Genomic DNA, 15284 nt, shown 5'->3' on the forward strand with positions numbered 1-15284 from the left:
TCTCAGTGCGGTGGCCAGAGCCACGCTTTCTCCCCAAGACCCGGCCACTCCTCCAACCTGCGCAGCACCCCAATGCACTGTCCACGTCAGTTCCGAGCTGGCCGCCTGGGTGGCATGCCATCTCTACCCTCCTCCGGCCTCGCTGCTTTGCTCCCCCACCTCACGTGCTGTGGCCAGCCTGATGCCTCGGCCGTCTGTCCGCCTGGCCTGTGGCCTTGCTCACAGCAGCAGGCACCCTGGTCTCGAGGGCTCAGAGAGCAAAGCCCTTGTCTGCCTCTGGCTCCATGTGGCTCCGTGGTGACTGGGCAGCAGGGCTGGGCTTGTCTGCCTCCTTGCCCACACCAAGGCGTGGCCCAGGGCAGAGCGTGGCAGAGAGTGCCCTGCAAGACCTCCCGCGGGGAAGCGCTGCCCTGGCCCGGGAGAGGCCCAGGGGCCTCTGCCTGCAGCTGTTGGCAGAGCAGCCCATGGCCGCTCCGTCCCGGAAGCCAGAAGGGGCAGCCTGCAAACACATGGGCAGCGGGCGGTGCCAGACCACCACGTCTCCTGCAGGCCTGTGCACATGTCCTCCTCCAGGAGCCAATTTGTGTTGTGCCCTGGCCCCGGCCCAGCCCCTGGCTCCTGCCCCGGCCCCTGGCCCACTCTGCTTCTCCGGTGCTGAGCCCTAGAGTGCTGTGTGCTTCGTCCCCTCCTGATACTGCTGTTCTTCTTTCAGCCTCACCCCCTTGCCCCAAGAAGGAACATCCCCCAGGCAGAGTTTCGTCTCCTCGGTTCCCTCTTGTGTCTCAAGTGACTCGACAGCACTTGGGGCCTGGCGCCCAGTGAACATGGGATGAGGGGGCCTCGTGGAAATGGGCGCTTAGGTCCCTCCTCCCACTTCTCCCAGCAAGGGGCTGCTTCAGGGACAGCAGTCGCCAGACGTCAGAGCCAGCCCTGCCAGGGCCCTCACTCCCCCGACGTTGTGAAGGCCCGTTCCGTCTTCTCGGATGGGCGTGCTCTCTGTTCCGGGCTGTCAGAGCAGTCAGGTCAGCCGCCTCCTCACTCAGAGACTCACCTGGAAAGCTTGGTTTTAGGAGAAGTCAGGGAAGCCAGGGGTGGCTGCCTGGGCTGTGCGAAGGGAGGGAGACGGAGAGACTGGCCGCATCTTCCTTCCGGCCGCATATGGTGCATGGATTTCAGCAGCTGCAGGGGCGACCCTCCCGAAAGTCCTTCCCTGAATTAGGTGGGAACTCTCGTAGGGGGGCTGGTTATGAAACGCGCATCTGACGGGAGCTGTGAATCTGGCTGAGGAGCAGGGGGTGCCCCGTGTCCAGGGCCGGGGTGGCCTCCCTCCACAGAGGATCCTGGGGCCTCCTGGGGCAGTCACTGCTGCACAGGGTGGCTCGGGGACCTCAGCTGGGTGTGGCTGTGACCGCAGGACCCCAGGACTTCCACAGGCTGGGCTGGCTCTAACCCAGGCTGGCTCGGCACCATTGACATCTGGGTCCGGATCACTGCATGTGTGGGACGGTCCTGTGCACTGCAGATGTTAGCAGCGTCCCTGGCCTCTGCCCACTGATGCCAGGAGCATCCCTCCTCCGTGTTTGTGACAGTCAGTCATGCAGACACATGTCGCTGTGTGTCCCCAGGAGTGACATTGCCCCCAGCTGGGAACTACTGTCATCCCAACAGAGAAGGAGGTAACTGGTGAGGACACCGAGCCTCATTGTCTGTGGCCGCCAGCTGGGAAGTGCAGTGGGGCCGTGGCTGAGAGTCTGAGGAGATTCTATTGATCCTGGAGCGTCTGCAGGAGTCCGTGCCCCTGGCCAGGGCTCCTGGGCTTCACGGCCTCCTGGGGCCAGAAGCGTCCTAGAGACAGATGGTCCAGTCAGCATGCCTCAGCTTCAGATGAGACTGGAGAGGCTCAGAGAGGCACTGGCCTCACGTGGGCCTCAGAGCCAGGCCCAGGAGCCAGCCCTCCTAGTGCGTCGAAGGCTGGTGCCCTGCACTGGCGCAGCCTGTCCTCGCTTGGCTGTTTTGCCAACTCTGGGGTTGACCACCTTTAAGGGCACCCGGGCTTTCCCTGGGGATCTGTGGGTTAGCCTGCGTGTGCATGTGACCACAAGTGTGTGTGTGAAGGTGTGGGTGTGAATGAGTGTGTTTATGTGCCAGTGTGAGATTGTACATGTATGTATTTATGTGTGTATATGTGAACTGAGATGGTACATGTATTTATGTGTGTGTATGTGAACGTGTGAGTGAGTGTATGAGGAAATTGTGTGTGTGTGTGCATGGGTACTGTGAGGGGCCCCTGTTTGGCATGCGGGTGTCCTGGGGTGTGCAGCCACAGCCGTCTATTCTTCCCGGATGCCTTCTCGCCAGCCATGCAGGTGCGTGGTGCGTGGTGGCCTGGACTCCCAGGGCAGCCTTCGCAGGATGCTGCCTCTGATGTTCTCTCTCCTCCAGTCTTGAAGAAGTAGCTGGAGTTGTGGAGGCTCTGGAGGCGTTTCATCTGTAGGACCCCATGTCCCCCTGGGGAAGCCTTGGATTTTGAGAGTGGCCCAGTGTTTGCGGGGGAGGCAAGGTGGCAAATGACCCCATATGTGGGCTCTGCTTCCTGCCCCCTTCTCTGTTGGGATGACAGCCACCTCCCACTGCCAGCGTGTGCCTCGCTGGGGTGGGAGATTGGGAATGACCGTCTTGTCCTCACAGATGGAGGTGGAGCCCCTGTGGGCTGCATCCGTCTCTGCAGGCTGAGAGCCCCCAGGGCCGTGGGCAGGTAGGGTCAGAGTCATGGGTGGAGCGGGTTGCAGGACTGGGCCCCGGGGCCGGGAGGTGAGGCATGTTCAGTGCCGCTTAACTATGGGCTCCTCATTTCCCAGGACAGGGATGTGTCCTGTCTGGAGGGTTCCTCTTCTCAGAAAGCTGAGCCCCGCTCCCACTGGAGTGACACACATCGTCAGGCCCCATGTGTGCCGTCTTGGAGTGAGACCGTTGAAAGTGGAGGGACACTGGTCACCTGGGGCCAGGCAGGGCTGTCCTGGCTTTGGACCCACCTGGGTTTGTCCAGTGGTATCTCAAGAAACCTTTATGAAATGAACTCTAATTCCTTTTAATTAAAAAACAATGCATGCTCCAGAGAGCTCCACTTCACTCGTGTGAGCTTGCATTAATTGAAAGGTTCGGAAGTTTCCGTTAATTACACTTACTGTCTGGCAGCTGCTTCTCTTCCACAGCAGTCACTCTCTTGGTTTCGTCTTCTCAGTGTAAAACAAGGAGCTCCCATGGCAAATAGGATCCTACTCAGAATGGAGGAAAGAAGTAAAAGTGGGGAGGTGAGAGCAGTTCTGGGACAGGTTGTGCCACTGGGCCTCCTGGGGTGGGGGCCTTGGGTCTGAGGGCCCTGACATAGGGGCCCTGGTGTGGGTGGCCCTGGTGTGGGGGCCCTGGGTGTGGGGGCCCTGGTGTGGGTGGTCCTGGTGTGGGGGCCCTGGGTGTGGGGGGCCCTGGGTGTGGGGGGCCCTGGGGTGGGTGGTCCTGGTGTGGGGGCCCTGGGTGTGGGACCCAGGCCAGGGCACAGACACCTTCTCTAGGAATCTCCTGTGCAGGAATGTGCATCTCTCTCCAGTGTTGGGAAAGCCACGAGGGCAGGGCCATGTTATGCTCACTCTGGACTCCACAGGGCCTTGTGTATAGTCAGCACTCGGTAAATGCTTGTTGAACTTAACTAAACTTAGTAGAAGAGGAAAACGGACGAGTGGATGTGAAAGAGCTCACACCAGCCCCAGCGGGGGTTTGTGACAGACGGGTGTTGCACAGGCCAGGTCTCCTCTAGAGAATGTTCTGGAGCGTGCAGGGAGCAGATGAGGCCCAGCTCTGCTCTCCGTTCTGGCTGGGTCCTGGGGGTGCTCGTGGGGTCTCGGGGGGAAGGCGTCTGCTGGCCCCCTGGGTGGCTGCTTGTCTTCTGGAGGCTCTGTGGGATCTCTCCAGCAGGCATGGCCACATCAGATCACTGTGGAGGACTCCACGGTTAGGAAGAAAATGATGCTTCTTTTGCTGGCAGATGATGGGCATCCCGAAGTGAGGAACAAGTTTTGGCATTAGGGGTGTTTGCATTTCCCTGATGGCAAACGATGTTCATGACTTTTTCATTTGCTGATTGGCCATTTGTGCAGCTTCCTGTGTGAAGGGTCTGTTCAAGTCTTTTGCCCACTTTGTGTTTTGTGTGTGTGTGATTAATACTGCATTGTAGGAGTTCTTTAAACATGCTGGATTTAAGTCCTTTGATGGATGTATGAGCTGTGAATATTTTCTCCCAGAAGATGGCTCACCCATTCATTCTCTCAGTGCTCTCTCTTTTTGTTTTTTCAGCTGAGGAAGATTCGCCCTGAGCTTACATCTGTGACAGTCTTCCTCTATTTTGTATGTGGGTTTCCACCACAGCATGGCCATCAATGAGTGGTGTAGGTCAGCACCCAGGAGTGGAACCCAGGCTGCCGAAGTGAAGTGTGCCAAACTGAACCACTAGGCCATGGGGCTGGCCCCGTTCATTCTCTCAGTGCTCTCTTGATGGGCAGTCCTGTTTTGATTAGCAATTTCTGTGTCTTGCCTTGGAAATCTTTGTCTACTGTAAACTCAAGTTTAGATCTAGGATAAATTTCTAATTAAGTTTTATACAGAACATGGGATAGAGGTTCATTTTTTCTCATGTGGGTACCCAGTTATTCTGGCACCATCATTGAAAGGACTTTCCTTTCCCCATCAGATCACTGGGCACCTCTGTCATAGGTCAGTTGATCTATATGTGTAAGTCTGCTTCTGGGGTCTCTTTGTCTTTCCTTATACCAGCGGCAAACTATCTTTATTATTCCGGCTTTATAGTCAACCTTGAAAAGAGGTAGTGTACCTCTTTCAACTTTGTTCATTTTCCAAAACTGTTTGCAATTCTAGATCCTTTGTGTTTCCATATAAATTTTGAATCAGTGTATAAAAAAGTCTGTAAAGCTTTTGATTAAGGTTGTGTTAAATCTGTAAATAAGTTTTAGGGATAATGCACATCTTAACAATATTGAGTCTTCCAATCCATGAACATGGTATAGCTCTCCATTTATTTAGGTCTCCTTTAGTTTCTCTCAGCGGTGAGTTGTAGTTTTTAGTGTATGGGTCTTGTACATCTTTCATTAAATTTATCCCCAAGTATTTTATGTTTATTCGATGCTATTGGAAGTGGCCTTAATTTTGTAGCTTTATTTTTAGATTTTTTAATTGCTGGCATATAGATGTACAATTCATTTTTAAAATCAGTGTACTGAAGTGTAATTTACGTAAAATTCATCAATTTTAAGGCTGTGATTCAATGAGTTTTGACAAACGTGTACAGTCATATAACCACCACTGCAATCAAGTATGGAATATCTCTGTCACCCCAGAAAATTTCCCATGTCCCTTTATGGTCAATTCATTCACGTGCTGGAGCTAGAGCTGGCCATGCTGGCCTGTGGGAGCCAGTTCTCACATCTGTCATGGCTTTTCAGTTCTTAATGGTAATTTTGGTAAAGGAGAAGTTTTCTAATTTTGATGAAGCCCAGTTTTTTCATCAATTTCTTCCTTTATGGTTTGTTGTTTTTGTGTCCTTTCTAGGAAATATTTGCCCAACTCATGGTCACAATGATTTTCCCTTCTCGTTTCTTCTAGAATTTTTATAGTTTTAGCTGTTAATTTTTGTTTATGTTCCATTTCAAGTTAACTTTTGTATTGATATGAAGTAAGGGTCAAGGTTCGCTCTCTCTCTTTTTTCCTGTCTTTCTTTCTCCCTCCCTCCCTCCCTCTTCTCGTCCCTCCCTCTTTCTGCCCTGCCTGTCCGTCTCCTCCTCCTCCTCCTTCTTGTGCAATATGGATGTCTGGTGATCCAGCACCGCTTGTTACAATGACCATCCTTTCCCCATTGAAGTTCTTTGGTACCTTTCTTGAAAGTCAGTTGAAATCATAAGTGTGGGTCTTCTGGACTCTCTTCTGTTCCATTGACCTATATGTCTATCTTTACACCAATACCACAGTGTATTGATTATTGTAGCTTTATGATAAGTTTTGTGTTTGCCCTCCAACTTTGTTCTTCTTTTTGAAAATTGTTTTGACTATTCTAGATTCTTTGCCTTTCCATGTATATTTTAGAATCAGTTTGTCAATTCCTAAAATAAGCTGGCTGAGATATTGATTGGGATTGCGTGAAAATGTCGATCAATTCAGAAAGACTGGGCTTCTTAAAATTTTGAGTTTTCCAGTCCATAAACGTGGCTGTCACACCATTTATTCTGGTCTGTAATTTCTGTCAGCGTTTTTTATAGTTTTCAGCATACAGTGATTGCACTTACTTTGTTAACTTATCCCTACGTATTTTATGTTTTTTAAAAAATAAATTGCTGCATATTGACTATATCCTGAAACCCTGGTGAACTCACCTATTCTAGTATCTTATTTGTAGATTTCCTAGGGTTTTCTGTCACAATCATGTCACTTGTGAATAAGGACAGTTTTATTTCTTCCTTTTTAGAACTTTGTGCCTTATTTCACTGTCTAGGATCTGCAGCACAACGTCCACTAGAAGTGCTGAGAGCACATGTCGCTGCCTTTTTCCTGATCTTAGGGGCACAGCGTTCAATATTTACCATTAAGTGTAATGTCAACTGTGCTTTTTCAAAGATTCCCTTATCAGATTGAGAAAGTCTCCTTCTCTTCCTAGTGTGTGAGGTGAGTTTTTGTTTTTAAATCATTATTGGTTGTTGAGTTTTGTCAGATGCTTTTTCTGTATCTGGCAGATGGTCATGTAATTTTCCTCCTTTATTCTGCGTGTGGTAAAGTGTGGACTGACTTTTGAATGGTGTGCCAGCCTTGCATTGCTAGGTTGGGTTTTATGTATCGCTGAATTCAATATGCTAATGTTTCATTAATGATTTTTTCATCTATACTCATTAGGGGTATTGGTCTAGATTTTCTGTTCTTGTACTGTACTTGTCTGGTTTTGGAATCAGGTTTATGCTGCCTCCTAAAATGGGTTGGAGATGTTCCTTCTTCCTCTGTTATCTGAAAAAGTTTACGTGAGGTTGGTGTTATTTCTCCATTAAGTGTTTGCTAGAATTCACCAGTGAAGCCATTTGAGCCTAGAGTTTTCTTTGTCGGAAGATTTTAATTACAAATTCAATTTCTTTAGTAGATATGTGGGGTATTCGTATTTTCCATTTCTTTTTCTGTTAGTTTTGGCAATTTGTGTCCTTCATTTCTTCTACGTTGTTGAGTTTGTTGGCATAAAGTCCTTTTTCCTTTTAAAGTCTGTAGTTATGCCTCTTGTCTATTCCTGACGTTAGTATTTTGTGTTTTCCCTTGTCTTCTGGTCTATCAGTAACAAAGAGAGGAATGATAGAACCTCTAACTCTGTAGGTTAGTCTGTTTCTTCCTTTCGTTCTGTCTGGTTTTGCTCTGTATGTTTGCTCTGTTACTGGGTGCGTACGCGTTTAGTGCTGTTACACCTTTTTGATGACTTGAACCTTTTGTCATGAAATATCGCTCTTTATCACTGATAATACTCCTTGGCTTAAAGTCTATTTTGATATTAATATGGCCACTGAGCTTTTTGGATTATTTTTTGCCTGATTTATCATTTCCACCTTTTAATTTTTCCCCCATCTGTATCTTTAAGTGGGAAATAGTTTTTTTAGAAATAGCACGTAGTTGACTCTTGCTTTTTAAAGTCCAGTCTGAAAATGTCTGCTTTGTAATTGGAATGTTAATCCATTTACTTTAATGTAATTATTGATATGTTTGGGTTTAAGTCTACAGTCTTGCTCTTTTTTCTCTTTTTCCCATCTGTTGTTTATTGTCATCTGACATCCCCATGTTAGAACATAAACCACTGAGGGGAGGGGAGTCTTGTTCACGTGCAGCCCAGCACCTTAGCTCTGGGACTGTGTCCTGAGTTGATCCCTGGTCTCTGGGACAAGTGATCCCGGGGCTTCAGCTCTCAGGCTGCTTATCTGGATGGAAAAGGCCCATGTGGTCAGGGTGGTGTCTGCTTGGGGTGGCCTTGCTGGCCCCCAGCACCTGCCTCCTCCTGTGTTCTCCGCCGTGAGCCACCACCCCCTGATCTGCAAGGCTGTTGTCTGGGCGTCCTCTCACAGCCCGGGGAGGCCCCTGCAGACCCTCCCGGTAGCAGGTGTTTGGTCTGGGGGGTCTCGGGCCTTGTTTGGTTGAAGTCTGCTCTTTAATGCCATTTCCCTGTGTCTGTGCGATGCTTCCCTTCAGTTGGCCAGTGGGGACCAGCGGCTGCAGATGCCCACAAAGGCCTCAGAAGCAAGTCCCAGAATTGGAGAATCTGCAACAAAGAAGAGCATGTTCCGCAGCTGAGACAGGCCCTGGTTTGTGCTGTTTGTGCCTGTTCCTCTGTCCTGGCTTCCTCATTGCTTCTGCAGCGGGAGGGGGCTGTGCCCCTCTTCTCCTTTGGGACCCTGGCCTGTGGCTGTGGTGGGGGTGTGGTGGGGGCTGGGTGCAGGGCAGGGCCTGCTGGACTCAGGGAGGCCTCATGAACAGTCTGGGAGAGTAGGCTCCCCTGCAGAGTGTGTGGGGAGAAGTGGGAGCCATCTGGGGCCGTGGGGAGGAGAGGTGGGAGGCGGCAGCTGGTCGTTTTCATACAGTTACTGCCACAGCAGAGCCAGACTGGGAGCCGTCCTCAGTTCACTCCCTTCCCTGTGGTGCTGGGTCGTCTCCATGACAGCCTCTGCCTGTATCCTCCTCTCCCTCTGGTAGCCCCCGGCTCTGCAGCACATGCTGGACACAGAAGGCCAGCCGGACCCTCCCGGCTCTTCCGGATCCTGGGAAAAATCATGCTCTCCCAACCCCTAGCCCCAGACCTGCTCCAAGTGGCCAGCTGCTCCCCTCACCTGCTTCCTCTGCACCCAAGGAATTTGAGTGACCCCTTCCGGAGGCTGGAGCCTTCCCCATTGCATGTGATGAGCTCCCCAGCCCATCATGACACCCGCCCACCCTCCCTTCGGGCACCTCTGCCCCAGTTTCAGGCCCCTCCAACAGTGAGTGCCCCAGCTGAACGGTGTCCCGGCCACAGCCTCTGCTCGGTCCCACGGTGAGGAAAGCACTGCCTGAGACGCTGGTACTGTCGCAGTTTTGGAGCCTCGAAGCCTTTGTGCCTCAGTAACATTTTCTGTGTTCTAGTAGCTTCTAGCAGCTTCACACCAGCCTGCCCTGCTTGAATCTCCAATGGCAGGTTCCGCCCTTCCAGGTTCTCCTTTAGCTTACCCATGTTGCCGTTGTCCCTGAGCCACTGGCCCGCGTGTCACTTGGCACTGAGTGAAGGCCTTTCCAGGGCTACTTCCGGTTACAGATGCTGGGAGCAGGAGAGCAGCTGAGATGACCAGGTGCAGCTCCCGGTCCTGGAAGCCTCGGCTCACCTCGGTTGTGCCTGGCCTGACCTCGCCCGAACCCCACCCCCACCCCTGTGGTGCCTACCTGCACTGCCCAGGCCTCAGCCTTCTCCCCCCGGGCACCTACACCTGGTTTGCTGCATGGCGGAGTGTCCCTGTGGGTGGTGCCTCTTTGTGGGGGAGCAGAGGATGTGAGAACCTTTGAACTAGACTCAGAGCAAGGCCTGAGAGGCAGGAACAGGAGCTGAAAATGGCCTGCCCCCCTCTCACTGGCCGAGTTATCACTTTCCTCATCAGCCCAGTGCCTGCTCCCAGTGGCGTTGTGCCTTCCCTTCCCTCTGGTGACAAATAGGGTGCAGCAGAGTCACTTCCACTGGCTGAGTTCCATAGAGGAGTGGCAGCTGGTGGCTGGACATTTAACTGATGACCTCTGGTCTCTGAGGGCAACCAGGTGATCAGAATGCCCTTTGCTGTGTTTTCCTAAGTCACTGGCCTTGTTAAGTCTTTCCTCAAGTGAGAGCTTCACTGCTGAAGGCGGTGGCCATCAGTTAAATGAGCAGCCCAGGTTCACAGGTACAGGTGCAGACGGGGTCGCCGGCACCCAGCCGTGGAAGGAAACTGCCAAGGAGCCATCTCCCAGTGTGCCGACGTCCCGTGTCCAGCAGGACGGTGTGCTCTGATTGGAGCTCTGAGTGGAGGCGGCCATTCCTGTCACCCAAGAAAGGTGACACGGGAGCCTGTTAGGTCTGGCTGGCGCTCTGGCTCTGCGGGGGACACACGGCCTGGGCGGGGGTGGCGTGAGTCTGCTTTTTTCTCCAGAGCTGCGGTGGGCGGTTGTGCGAAGCCCGTGCGGGTGCAGCGTTGGTCGGCGCCTCTGAAGTTCTGCTCCAGATATTTTAAGCGCGGGCAAGCTCTGTCTAAGCTCAGCGTGGCTCGGGGCGGGGTGTGCACTTGAGCGCCTGTCCCCGCCCACAGTTGGCGGTGCTGCAGGTGCGTGGACAGTGGCCCTGCCTCGCAGGGTCAGAGAAGGAGGTATATGTGCCGCAGAGCACAACCCCCTCCCCTTCACATGCAGACGGATGGACAGATGGACAGGTGGATAAGAAGCTTCTCCTGGAGACTGCCATTCACTCAGAGAATTCGCTCACTTTGGGCGGCTCCGGTCTCTGCGCGGAGGGTCTTACACCCCCCTCCCTGCTCAGGCTCGTGCCCTCCTGCGGTTGGGCTGGAATAATTGCGTGGGAGGAGCCTGTCTGGTTCTCAGTTTCTCCCCAGGGGCCTGAGGGCATCTGTGCTCCCTGAGCCAGTTGCCAGGGGCCTCCAGGCACTCTGAGAAGTTGGTGTTTGTTTTTGGACGGTGCTCTCTGAAAACTGTCTGTCCAGCTGCAAAGTGGAAACCTCCCCCCTGCAGCCATCGTTTTCCATTGGAAGCCACTTTCTCAGAGTAAGATTTTAATTTCTTAAGACAGCCTTTCCAAGGTTTTCCAGACCGAGTTCCAGAAGCACATTCTTGGGGCGGTGGGAGAATATTTTCTTCTTAGAAACAAAAAAGCCATTCACGTTAAGCTTGAGAGCACTGATCTAGGCCTGATAAGTCATGAGTTGGCAAAAGGAATTTCCTTGACCCAGTGGGGGAGGTCTGGTAAAGTGAATTAGGAATAACTGAGGCTGCCTACTTTCATATCCCATTGAACAGGCATTTGCTTTTTAATAAATGGAGGAGCATAAAGAAGGAAACAGAAAATAGCTGGTGATCTCACACCCAGATAACCCCTATCTGGGCGTAAAAAGTCGTGTGTGTGCAGGGTAGGAACTTTGAAACAGTCCAGACGGAGAGTGAAGGCCCCCCACCACGCTCACGCACACGTGTCTCGGCACACGTGTGTGCTTACGTGGAGTCTCTAGTTTACCCGACAGGGACCATCATGTACAGGGAATTCTGTGCTTTCACAGAAACTTTATATTGTTTCTTTGGGAAATTTTCTTACCGGCGCGTCAGTCTGCCTCGTTCTTCATGTCCACACGAGATTCGGTTCCGCGGCTGACAGAGCAGTGTGACTGTCTCCAGTCATGGACACCTGGGTTGTCTTGGGCCGTTTTGACTTGCGGCTGTAAGTTGTGGACGTCACTGTCCGTTGGCCTCGATGAGTTCTCATGAGTTTATGATTGTGGAAGTTCGCTGCACGGGCACCACTGCCTGAGAGAGTGGCTGTGCCCTGACTCCTGGCTGCAGAGCTTCTGGAAGGGCTGGACTGGTAGTGCGTGGGGCCAACCAGCCTCCCCACCATCTCCGGCACTGGGTGTACGTGCTCTGTCCTTCGGGCAGTCCGGGTGGCGTCTCCCTGTCGCTCTGCCTGGCGCGTCTTCGTTGGGAGAGCGGCGGGCGCGTCTCTTGTCGGACTTAGTCTTTGGTGCTGATTCTCCCTCAGAGCCTCTGCCCCTTTTCCTGTCGCGGGGCTTTCTCACTAATTTGCGTAGGTTCAGTGTAATTTAAGGGGATTAGCCCCTGGTTATTGCAAATACCTGTTCCTAGCTTTAGTATTTTGGTTTTTTAAAAAAATTTATTTTTTCTGTATATGGAAGTTTTACACTTTTTATATGATCAGACTTACCCATCTGATAAAGAGGCTTTCCTTTGTGGCTTCCGGGATTTGCCTTTTGCTTGGACAGGACCCTTGCTCCAGAATTACAGATAAATTCACCATCACCCATTTTCTTTCTTGAACTTTTCTGGATCCGGTGTGTGTGTGTGTGAACCTTTGCTGGGTCTGGAATTTATTTTGTTGTAAGGAGTGAGGAGGCATCAGACTTCGTCCTTGCTCGTCTGTGCTGATCTGAAAGCCTCGTGGTCCCACGCTGAGTTCTGCGTGTCTTGGGTCTTTAGAGCCCCCGGTGTCGGGGTGGGTCTGTCTCTATCTGGGTCGGGAGCAGGACCCCTTTGGAAAGTCAGGTGCGAGTGGTATCAGAAGGCAGGGTCTGCAGTGACGGGTGGTGGGAGATGGGGCCCCAGGAGCTCTTCAGGTGAGGGGTTCTGTCCCCAGAGCTGTTCCCATTGAGACCCCCCACGTCTCTCCTGGGGGGCCCTGGAGGGAGCAGAGGAGGGGTTGAGGAGATCTGCTTGCAGCCGCCGCCCCCTGCCTTCTACAGATGAGTGTACCATCATCCCCCTTATCTATAGGACAGTTACCCGCGGTCAACCAAGACCCGAAAATATTAAATGGAAAATTCCAGAAAGAAACAGTTCATAAGTTTTAAATTTCTTTCCGTTCTGAGTATTGTGTTGGAATCTTGAGCTGTCCTGCTCTGTCCTGCCCAGGATGTGCCTCATCCTGTGTCCAGTGGATCCGCAGCACATGCTGCCCACCCATTAACCACTAAGTAGCCGTCTTGGTTATCAGATCAGCTGTCAGGTATTGCCGTCCTTGTGTCCGATTCACTCTTATTTTATTTAATGATGGCCCCAAAGTGCAAGAGTTATGATGCTGGCAATTTGGATATGCCAAAGAGAAAGTATTGTTGTTCATCTCTTGCTCTGCCTAATTTATAAATTAAACTTTGTCCTGGGTGTGTATGTATAGGAAAAAACATGGTATATCCACGGTTTGGTACTATCTGTGGTTTCAGGCTTCCCCTGGGGGGCTTGGAATGTATCTCCCGTGGATGAGGGGGGACTGTTGTGTGTGATCCTCTTGTGATTTGGGAGGTGAAAGGACCCTGGTCCCAGCCGGCCAGAGCACAGGCTGCCCTGGGGGGACGGGCCGTGCGTGCTGATGGAGGGGCTCCGGGAGGGGTGTGTTGGGGCTCTGGGGTAAGAAACCAGTTGCCTGCAGCCTGAAGGCAGAGGTGTGGAAAGGAGTGTGTGTGCATGCACATGTGTGTGCAAGGGCCGTGGAGGAGAAACCCCCTCCCTCCAAAGCTTTGCCTCGAAGTCAAGGATGCATAGTCTCCTCCAAATCTGAACAGTACCTGCAGGGTTGTCCCAAGGGGTCACAGGCCAGCAGGTGATTCAGCTCCCTATGATGGCCTTTTTCTCATCCAGCGGAGGCCGTGGGCAGAGAACGCGGGCTGGGCGGGGAGGGGGCTCCTGAGGCCTCCACACAGGAAGAAACCTGCTCAGGTCACAGGAGAGGCAGGACGCTGACATTCCTGAAGGTCCAGAGGCCTGGGTGTGGTCCCAGCAAACCCCAAGCCTGGCCGCCTTCCTGCACAGGGAGCCCCGTGGACCTGGGCTCCTGTTTTGTGGCCATCGCTGTGCCCGAGCATCTGGAGGCCAATGCAGGTTGGTCCTGGCTCTCTCCCCAGTGGCTTTCGGGGAGCACCTTGCAGGCCTGGCCACCCTCATCCCAGCGTCACACGTGTTTGTGTCCTGGCCAAGACACTCATCCTGGAAACCACAAACTTGAGCACCCACGAGAATGCAGACTCCTGGCGCTGCTCAGTTCTTCTCATTCTTATTTTTGGAAACATAAAAGAGAACAGAAGTCTTCTGCTCCCTTGAAATAATGCCTTTCCTGAATTCTATTCAGTTTGGACAAAAATAGACCCACCCCTTTTCCGGGATGATAATCCAACCTCTTGAGCTGGAAGGAGGGGTGACGAGGGGAGGGCTGGGCTGAAGGAGGGAGCTGGCCTCACGGCCGCGGCCTTCCTGGCGTTCTTAGAGAGCATGCAGGACCCCATCTCGATGCCCCAGAACCAGCTCAGGGTGAAGGTCCTGACCCATTTCTGCCGGGAGACCCGCGAGAAAGCTGTTTGTAGGATCGTGGGTGCCCACACAAGCTGACCCCGAGCTGCTCAGCTTTTTGGTATCTCCTGACTCTCCTTAAAAATTCTTGTCTCTTTCCTTGATCACTTTTTTCTGCTGTCTTTGTGCTCGCTTCTAGTAGCGCATCCACCTTCTAATTTTCTGTGGACTGGGAAATTTGGTGACCAAAAATTTAGTCATGAGAAAAATCATGCCCAGACTTGTGGTAAAGGTCTGAGTGGGGCTGAGCGAGGCTGGGGAGTGGCCAGAGCTCTAGGGCGGTGTCCTGGCTCTTCTTGCTGCCCCCAGGTTCCTTCCCGCCCTATAGGCCTGGCTTCACTGCTTCCCACCCGGAGTGAGAGGCTGCAAGCCCCAACGAGGGCTGGGAGCCTGAATTTTGCAGACAGAGGAGATTTCCGGGTCACTCTCCTTTCCCGCAAGAGTTAGGACATCATCACTTCCTCACAGTGATGCAGGGGGATGAGGGAAGAGGCAGGGACAGAATGGGGCCACCGGGAGATTTGGGCTGGAGGCTGCTGTGTCTCTAACTGAAGGGGGTCGTTTGAGGGAACTTCTGTGGGAAAAAGAGAAAGTTGGTTGAGCCCGACCGAGGAAGGTGCAGGAAGCCGGGTGACCCGGAACCCCTGGCCATCCAGTTGAAGTCACGGTGAGGACGAGGAGCTTGCGGCTGCTTGGACGCTGGCCACACGGCGCTTTGCTGATGTGATGAAGTCGCCTCGTTGTGGAGGAAACGTGAAGGAAGAATTAGTCGGGAACAGAAGGATGGACTTTGAGACTCTGACGTGATTTTGGAGTGAAATCCTGGGCTGTCGGTGGCTCTCCTGGTGCTCAGACCCGGCAGAGGGGCCCAGTGCTTGTCATTTGTTCATGGCCAAGACTAGACTTCTCCGAGGTGGGGACAGGCCATGGCTCCCTCAGAGGGCAGCCAGAGCCAACCCACTCGTATCCTGGGCCACGAGTGCCCTTTTGCACTTGCCAAACCTTGTCACTGTTGCTGGTCTCTCGTCCCGGCAGGTCAGCACTCCATCCCTCGCCCCTCCCCGCCGTAGGTCTGTGTGTGAATGGGTGTGGGTGATGGAGGCCAGCATTGCCCTGCAGGCATGTGGGGACTGGAA

The 15284-nt window shown here is 52.7% G+C and overlaps 1 protein-coding gene across 1 annotated transcript in view; it reads left to right on the forward strand.

Annotated features, from left to right (window-relative positions):
• STK32C (serine/threonine kinase 32C) overlaps positions 1-15284 on the forward strand; it is a 101441-nt gene that overhangs the window by 16065 nt on the left and 70092 nt on the right. The gene's annotated exons all lie outside the window — the stretch shown is intronic.

Source organism: Equus caballus, chromosome 1 (assembly GCF_041296265.1).
Source record: "Equus caballus isolate H_3958 breed thoroughbred chromosome 1, TB-T2T, whole genome shotgun sequence".
Taxonomy (NCBI): domain Eukaryota; kingdom Metazoa; phylum Chordata; class Mammalia; order Perissodactyla; family Equidae; genus Equus; species Equus caballus.